The following is a 9,088-nucleotide window of genomic DNA, read 5'->3' as shown; positions in this document are numbered from 1 at the left end:
TATAGTAGTGGAAAAATTAAGGCTGATTGGTTTAGAACCATCTCCGAGCAAAACTAAAATATGTTTGTTCACAAGACAGCGCAAAACTAAACAAGTAAACATTAAAATTAATGGTCAATTGGTAGAAGTTGTAAATTATATAAGATGTTTGGGCGTCTGGATGGACAAATCATTGAGGTGGACGAAACACTTAAGTGAGATTAGCGAGAGATCTGCAAAATCTCTTAATATTCTTAAAATGCTATCTGGATCAGGCTGGGGTGTCCATCCCAAACATTTATGCAAAATATATATTGCGTTGATACGTAGCAGACTGGATTTCGGCTGTTTTCTATATGATAACTCTGCTAAAACAAACCTTATAAGACTGGATAAAATTCAAAATCAAGCGCTCAGGATTATAGGTGGTTTTATTCGTAGTACTCCAATACACGTAATGGAGAATGAAATAGGTGTGTCGCCATTGTTACAAGTATTGCATTAAGGCACACTCACGGCATGACTCCGTTATTATGCCGTGGCGGTCCTTAGATGCGATGATTAATTCTAGATATTGGCACAATAAAAAGAAACCCTTGCTTGCAACGATATATAATGAAACCAAATCAGAAGTTATTAACACCTCTTTAGTGTTGGAGTTGTTCTCGTTGAATACTTGGATAAGTAATATTAAAATTGATGATATAATTATAACGAACTTAAATTGTGTTAAAAATCCTAAGAGGTTGTATGAAATTGACTTTCTAAAGATTGAAATTATTCGGGAAATCAATAACATTTACGGAGAGTTTTACAAGGTCTATACTGACGGATCCAAAAGTGAATCTTGCGTAGGTGCCGCTTTATACGATCCGAAACATAAGCACCTACTTCAAAATATTTAAGGTTAATGAGTCTATATCTATATTAACGGCTGAGTTGTTAGCTATTTATAAAGCAATTAGGTATGTTTATGCGAGGGACGTGCGAAAGGTGGTTATACTCACTGATAGTAAAAGTGCATTGCAACATATCATTAGGTGTATAAAAGGCTATATTGGAGTATCGATAGCATACAAAATCCTTAGATTGATATAAGAATATCGAGATAAGGGCATTGTTTTAAAGGTACAATGGATTTCATCCCACATTGGTCTGACTGGTAACGAAGAGGCGGATCGATTGGCAAAGCTAGTTCATACTATTGGAGATTTTTATAATATAAAACCACACTATACCGAAAATTTTTCAAAATTCAAAATTATTTGTGCTAAAATTTGGAACGAATACTTTAATGAGAGATCACTCGATAAGGGGATTCGGTATAAGACAATTCAATCCGAGCCTCCTCGGATACCGTGGTTTATAAATAGTAATATTAATAGACGTAAGTTAGTTATAGCATTCAGACTCAGATCTGGATACATTCCATTTGGCAAGTTTAAACATCTAATGAGGAAAAGTGACACTCCCAACTGTAGAAGTATGTGGTGTAGTAGAAGATGTCTCACACTTGTTATCGGCATGTGTCCGTAAACACAGTTTGAGAGAAACACATAAATATGAACTAAATTTAAGTTTGTTTAATATTGGTGCTTTTAATTCTATCCTAGTAACCCTACGAGTATTTCAGCAATTAAAATCTATGAATTTGTTAGTGATTCTCTCAAACTGATTTAGTCATACTTGTTGAGCTAATTTTGACTTAATTTAACGTGTAACGATGGGGCCAACATAAAGGCTCCTTAAAAATACTAGAATAAAAAAAAATTACTATTTTTTAAAACCAATGTATTGTGTCTCCGTAATATATTTAATAAGATAGGTTAATACAATCTTATCGTAAAAAAAAACATTTAAGGTACATATCATAAAAATTATGCATAAAAATAATAGAACAGTTTAAAATTTTGTGTCTTAGTTTGTTCGTTAATTTGGTTGTTATGTGTTACACTTGAAAAATATGTTATATACGAGTATTACTGTCGATTATTGGGATAGATAAGCAGACTTAATTAATCAAAATTTTCTTTGTTAAAAATCTTCGTTAACAATAATGAGTTCAGCCTTATAAAATATTATTTTGTGTGAATAGTAAAATATATTACAAAATTTTAAAAAGCCCTGACATAAAAAAATAAACGCTAAAAATTAACAAATAATTAATTAAGCTTATTATAATTATTATCGTCACATGTATGAGCTCGGCGTGCAGTCCCCCGACGCGACGACGACGCTTGGAATATAAAAATACTTGAACTCACATAATACATGTGATGATAATGTTTTTGAAATTTTTAATTTCGTTTATATTTGTTAATAAATGTATTAGGCTGATGAGGTTAAAACTCTTTTAAAAGAGTTCCGGTGGTGTTACATCATCCCTTTGCGTTTGAAAATAAATATACTATACGTATAAATGGGTGCGCTTTATGTGGCTCTATCGCGGCTTCGCAATTGCAAAAAAAATCTATGCTTTAATCCCCGACGGCACTACGTGTAATATCGTGCAATACACATTATGCAGTTAGACAAATACTTATTGGGAACTACAATGCCACGACAGAATTAAAAGATACACAGATATGTCAACCATATAATACTCCCACTTTTGAGGCTAAAAATCACGCGAACGGAGTCGCGGGGACCATCTAGTCTAGTAATATATAAAAGTAGAAACGAATTACTATTTTACAAAAGAGAGCAGTCCGGTCTATTTATAATCTTGGAGCTAGAGACTCGCTTCGGGATGTTTTTGACAAAGTAGGAATACTCACCGTTGCGTTACGTGTTGCGCTTTGATCACTTTGATAGAATCAGTAATAATCATTCATCAATCATTCATCAATCAATCACTCATAATTGGTAAAGAAGGCATATTATTTAGTTATTATTTAAAAAATATTATATAGGTGATAAAAAAGCGTGGCGCTAATACTTGACGACTTCCAGGCAGGATGTATTATACACATATTATGTTATGCTAATTAGCGAAATGATAACATATTATCTTCCTCCAATCAATGAATGAGTAACGTACACCTGAAATGATTAAACTTTTTTAAATATTATCTCATTTAATAAGTATGTAACTGTACGTATTATGACGTCTCAAGCACGTGGCAAAGGTGAGTACAGGATATATTGTTGTGTCAATCAAATAACGACGCTATACACTGAAAATAAAGTCTATAATAAATAAATTGAACGATTAATGCCAAAAAGCATCAAAGCGACCGGAGCCTTAAAAAGTTATATTATTGTTAATGCAATTAATGTGTATAAATCGAAGTTGTTTTATCGAAAAAATATTTATATCGTAAAATTATATACATATATGAAATAAAAAGGTAAAACATATTATGTTTCTAATTAAGTTAAAGTTAAATATTTACGATTGAAATTTATTTTAATTGTTGCTTTAATATTTTATTATGAAGACGCTGATGCATTGACTCCTTGATATCGTCACAGCCATGCGAACTAAACGTCAAATACAAGAAAAAGCCTATTTAGAGGAGATTCGGATATATTGGACCTGTTTTTAATTTAAGTAAGATATATCGTTTTGTATACTAACTTTTACGAAATTCCTGTAATTTGGGATCTCTTTTAATTTACACTTCGAAGTCAATAATATTGATACATATTTCAAAACACACTATTTTCCAATAATAGAAAGACGTTCAAAACACGCCATTTTCCAATTTTGGAACGAGGGAACGAAAATCGAAAATGGTGCAATATCGAAATAGGTATAAACAGAGACTAATATTAGTTTTTAAATTAATTGGAAATATCGAGTCGCATTAGTTATTTATGAAAAACACATAAATATTCGTAACAACGAACTACGGTGAACGGTGTAAGTTTAATTTATCGAACCATTTTTTAAACGATAGCAAAAAAAGGCTTATGATCGGATCAGAACTCGCTTTGATCGTATCAGGATTCTTGTTTATTGTTCGTGTAAGTCATTGATAAATAAATAAGTATAAATACTGAACGTTGTGACACTTGAAATACATTTGTGGCAGGACGAGGTAAGCCGAATTTTGCACACATTTTAATGTAGGTTGTGCTTTGTGCCAGCCGATAGTTACTTTGAATTTTATTGAATTATATTCTTTTAGATTTGCATAATTTATTAATCCTAATGCTGGTAGTTGTGTATAATTAAAATTATGATGTAATTTTTGTATAATTTTACTAGTTATGGCCCGCGATTTCAGTCATATTTTAGGGGTTGCTCGTCGAGTGTTAGGCGTAGATGAGTAGCCTATGTCCTTCCTTGGCGTTTAAGCTTGCCTTATAGCAAATTTCAATAAATTCAGTTTAGTGGTTTGGCCGTGAAATAGCAAGACAGACAGACAGAACGACAGACAGAGTTACTTTCGCATTTATAATATTAATATAGAAGATGAGCCGAGATGGCCCAGTGGCTAGAACGCGTGCATCTTAACCGATGATTTCGGGTTCAAACCCAGGCAGGCACCACTGAAATTTCATGTGCTTAATTTGTGTTTATAATTCATCTCGTGCTCGGCGGTGAAGGAAAACATCGTGAGGAAACCTGCATGTGTCTAATTTCAACGAAATTCTGCCACATGTGTATTCCGCCAACCCGCATTGGAGCAGCGTGGTGGAATATACTCCAAACCTTCTCCTCAAAGGGAGAGGAGGCCTTTATCCCAGCAGTGGGACATTTACAGGCTGCTAATGCTAAAAAAAATAGAAGATGAATATGAATATTAATATTAATATAGCAAATTTCAATAAATTCAGTTTAGTGGTTTCGCCGTGAAAGAGCAAGACAGACAGACAGACAGAAAGACAGACGGAGTTACTTTCGCATTTATAATATTAATATAGAAGATGTAATAACCATCTTTTAATATCCTTTTCAGTTTAGTTACTGTTGAAAATGAGGGTTTCCATTGTCGTTTTTCTGTTCGTGATCGCAGGCGCCTACGCCTTGCCTAAACAACAGATTGGTAAGTCGTTTAGTTACACATTTGTATTTTAATTATGCTAAAAATTTGAAGATTCAATGGTGCGAAAATAAACGATACAGATTTCTACGTTTCTTTAGCTGTATAAACATAGAGTCAGATAGTATACTAGACACAACTCGTATTATAAAACAAAAGGTAGACAAAGCGCGCACAACGTTATAGTGAATATTTCTTGCCTCATTATAATGTTTCGCGCGCCCACGCCCCAAAATAACGGTCAAAGATTTATAGGTAAGTTATTCCTAGGGACGGATGGCAGATGGTAAAACCCAAGTTAAACTTGAGCTCATTAGTATTCAAAATATAAAAAGTTTTTTGTTTCAGAAACCAAATATGAACATATTCTAACCGACGAAATTAGAAGGGCCATCGAGCAAATCAGAGGAGAAATCATAGCAGCTGAACTGGACCCCCTATACATTGACAGATTTCATATCAGAATCTGGCCGACGCCGTAAGTTCGGACTAAATAATGTTGTATTAAAACAATTTAGCACTATATTCCACGAGTCGAACTCCTTGCGAACAAAATAATCGTATAACGATTTTAATATTGTACAAGGGCCCATTTCCTTAAGAAGCTCGTTTCGTGCAATGACTTGGTGTGATGAGGTACTTAATCGTTTGGATTTGTCTATTCATAGTTTTCCTTTGCATGATTACTATTCAAATTTAACAAAGCTGTGATGAAAATTTAACTTTAATTTAATTTTGTGATGAGTATGTCCTCCTGACTGATTTCAGTTAGTTTTAGTCAGTTTGCAGCAGATATATTAAATTGCACAATACCTTTGTGCATGCCAACTCACATGAAAACATCTTTTTTTCTTTCTTCACAGCTTACATCACCACGAGATCTTTATTGATCAGCTTAATTTCACCGGCGCCAGCAATATTGTCATAAACCAGCTCAGCTACGACACTTTACAGAATAGTGTCAAGTTTACTTTTTCCATTCCAGAGCTTCGTCTGTCTATCAGTACGTATAATTTTTCTACATATTAATGTATTGACATACTTCTGCATATTTAACAATTAGAATATAAAAATAATAATTAAAAATAGTTTACGTATAAATTATGAACGCATAGCAATAATACTGGCAGCGTTTTCCCAATAAATCGCGGTGCCAATAAATTTTCTGGGCGAAAAATGAACCAGCTCTCTTGTCACCAATTGAGGCAATAAGACGATGTATTACATTATACTTAAGAAAAGTTATTGCACTGTTTTTATCGTTGGTGAAAAGTGAAATTCGAGTAAAAGACAAGTTCGACTGCAATAGTAGATACATATATAATATAAGTCGAATAAATTTAAGTTGATTAATAATTTCGAACGTCTTTCTTTACTTTAGATGAGTCTTATATGATGGCTGGAAACAGACAAAGTTTTCGTTTGAACGGCAGGTAAGATTCATATAATTATATATTAAAAAAAAACACACACACACACACACACTTAGACAAACATTTTACACATAGATAGACTTATGTAAATAACAACTTTTACTGATGAATTACACATATATGTACGATGTACATATATTATAAACGTTAAATTGCTATCGACGATCGCAAGCAGATTAATTATGTTTAAAACTATGAAATATATGTTGTAATGTATTCTATATTGTATAATAATTGATTCTTCATATCAATATCATATAAGCATTTAGGTTGAATGTAATATTTGTTAATTACAATATATTTGCACTCCTTCGTAATAAATATGTCATATGTCTCGAGTGTAAGAACGCCATGAGCATGTTGTTTTTTAATATTATTGGCCTTAGTCTTTCTATTATTATTCTTTATTTTGTATGTGCCGGTTAGATGTTTATTTATTATTGCAATTCATGAAAAATCTTTCTTCCAGTCTCATTATTAGACAAGTTCGCCTCGCCGGTGATGTTCGCGTCTCTGAAGGAATTCTCTCCGACATCTCCATTCGAAGCGTTTCGTTGCAGTTCAGCATCGGAGAAATTCAGGTACGGCTCAGTGGTTACAACACATCAATCTAAGCCAAAAATTGCGGCTTCAAATTCATTGTCAATTTTTCGTGTGATTCATTATTTTTATAATTGATCCCATTTAATTATCCACCTTCGAAATCTAAACCTTACGCTAACATGTCATATTTGAAGTCACGTTTACCTTACTACCATATTCTTTCAATATCATTGAAGTAATACGGTACTAAATTTCGAATGGATAGAACATATGGAAGGTAGTCAGATCCCCTCATCAACTATTGAAGAGCTGATGATCTTCAAATGGCTGATCAGGTCATAGTTTCCTTACCATGTTTTTTCAATATCATTGAAGTAACACGGAGCCAAATTTCAAATCGATAGGACATAATTATGGAAGTTGGTTTTCAATATCTCATCATTTTGTATTTTATGACCATTATTCTGTTCTTTCAGCTCTTCAATAACTTAAATATTTTTTTCAAATTTTGATTCTTCGTCTTATTTTATAGTCGTAATGAGAGTGTGAATCACACCTCTTAAATCTTGAAGCTCACTCCTTTCTTTACATTTTCTTGTCGCCACAAAAGGTTCGGAGTCTGTTCTACTGTGGAACAGTACCGGGATTTTAGTATAATTTTTTTTTACTAGAACATATGTTTATCATCTGAGGAGGGAAAATGGTCAGATAATGTGACAATAATATGGTGGCTTCTTCGTATTTTCACTCACATTACATCGCGTTCAGAATTTAAAGAGAAAGTATCGAGAAAACTTTATACCGAAATACGTGTAACCATTTCTTCAAATGTTTTTAACTTGACTGATACTTGGGCATGGTGCTAATAATTACAACATCATCATCTTTTACAAAAAATGTTAACGATTCATATATTATATTTTCAGTCAAACCTTCGGTTTAACGCCTTTGGAAACGACTACACGGATGAACTAAACTTATTCCTCGGCACCATCATTCCTGAATTTCTGGACAAATACAAGGTAATATATAACAATACATTGTAAGTATATATTAATTACCATATCATCAACATATACATATTTTATGGGTACTGACTCGACTGATTCCGGCCACGGCGATTATTCTCAGAGGAGTCTTAACAACTCAGGAGATTTTACAGATAATCCTTACACCTATAATGTTATGGGGTCGTATAGCTCGGCGCGGGATTTTAACTCAAGACCTAGCTACTAGACGAGTTGATATCTGTATATATATCCGAAGTTATGTTGATTACTGTTTTGGCACGTCTTTATAATAAATAAATTAAATTTTTTTTTATCATTGCAGGATGAAATTAACCAGGGACTTTCAAAAATCGTTCTGTATATCCTGAGACAAAATAAGTGAAAATATGACATATATACAGTATGCTGAAGTGAAGCGAGGACTTCTTAACAAAGAGGATTTCTTCAAATTGATTTTTTTAAAATATCTTTATTATAATCACTTGTTAAAAGTTTAAATTTGAAAATGTATCAGTAAATAAAAACTATGATATAGTAGAGCCGAAGTGCAAAACTTTTCATTTAAACGAAGAACTCCACAAATTCTGTCCCCGTGACTCCCGTAGTTTCCTCTGAATCTCGTTATTTATCTGTCTATTCGCATTTATAATGTTAATACATTACTACGTCAATAGTATTACATTATTATTTGTTACATTCGTACCATATTCTTCTCGTCATATATTTGATTACGCAATGAGTCACACGCATTGCGAGTTATTCCAAAGTAAGCCTTTGATTAGGGTACCAATTTTCTGTAGTACTAAGCACTACTTGTGGGTCCCAACTTTGTTTATATTTAGATTTACTAGGTCTTAGTATAGACTAAGACCTAGTAAATCTATAATATTGATAAGTGCTTATAGAAGCACTTATCAATATTTGCGAAAAACAGTATACCGACAATTCCGAGCGGTGACAGTTAAGAGATCCATAAGAGTCGTCTTAGTGGTACTAATATGTCATAAATGACATCACAACATGAACCGATGTATCCACCGGATTAAACTTATTCATGCTACAAAAAATCTACGATCATTTGAATGACGAGTTTAAAATATATAGTTTAAATTGGATACGATTGATTCGACAC

Source organism: Vanessa atalanta, chromosome 2, assembly GCF_905147765.1.
Source record: "Vanessa atalanta chromosome 2, ilVanAtal1.2, whole genome shotgun sequence".
Taxonomy (NCBI): domain Eukaryota; kingdom Metazoa; phylum Arthropoda; class Insecta; order Lepidoptera; family Nymphalidae; genus Vanessa; species Vanessa atalanta.
This window is presented reverse-complemented; position numbering follows the sequence as displayed.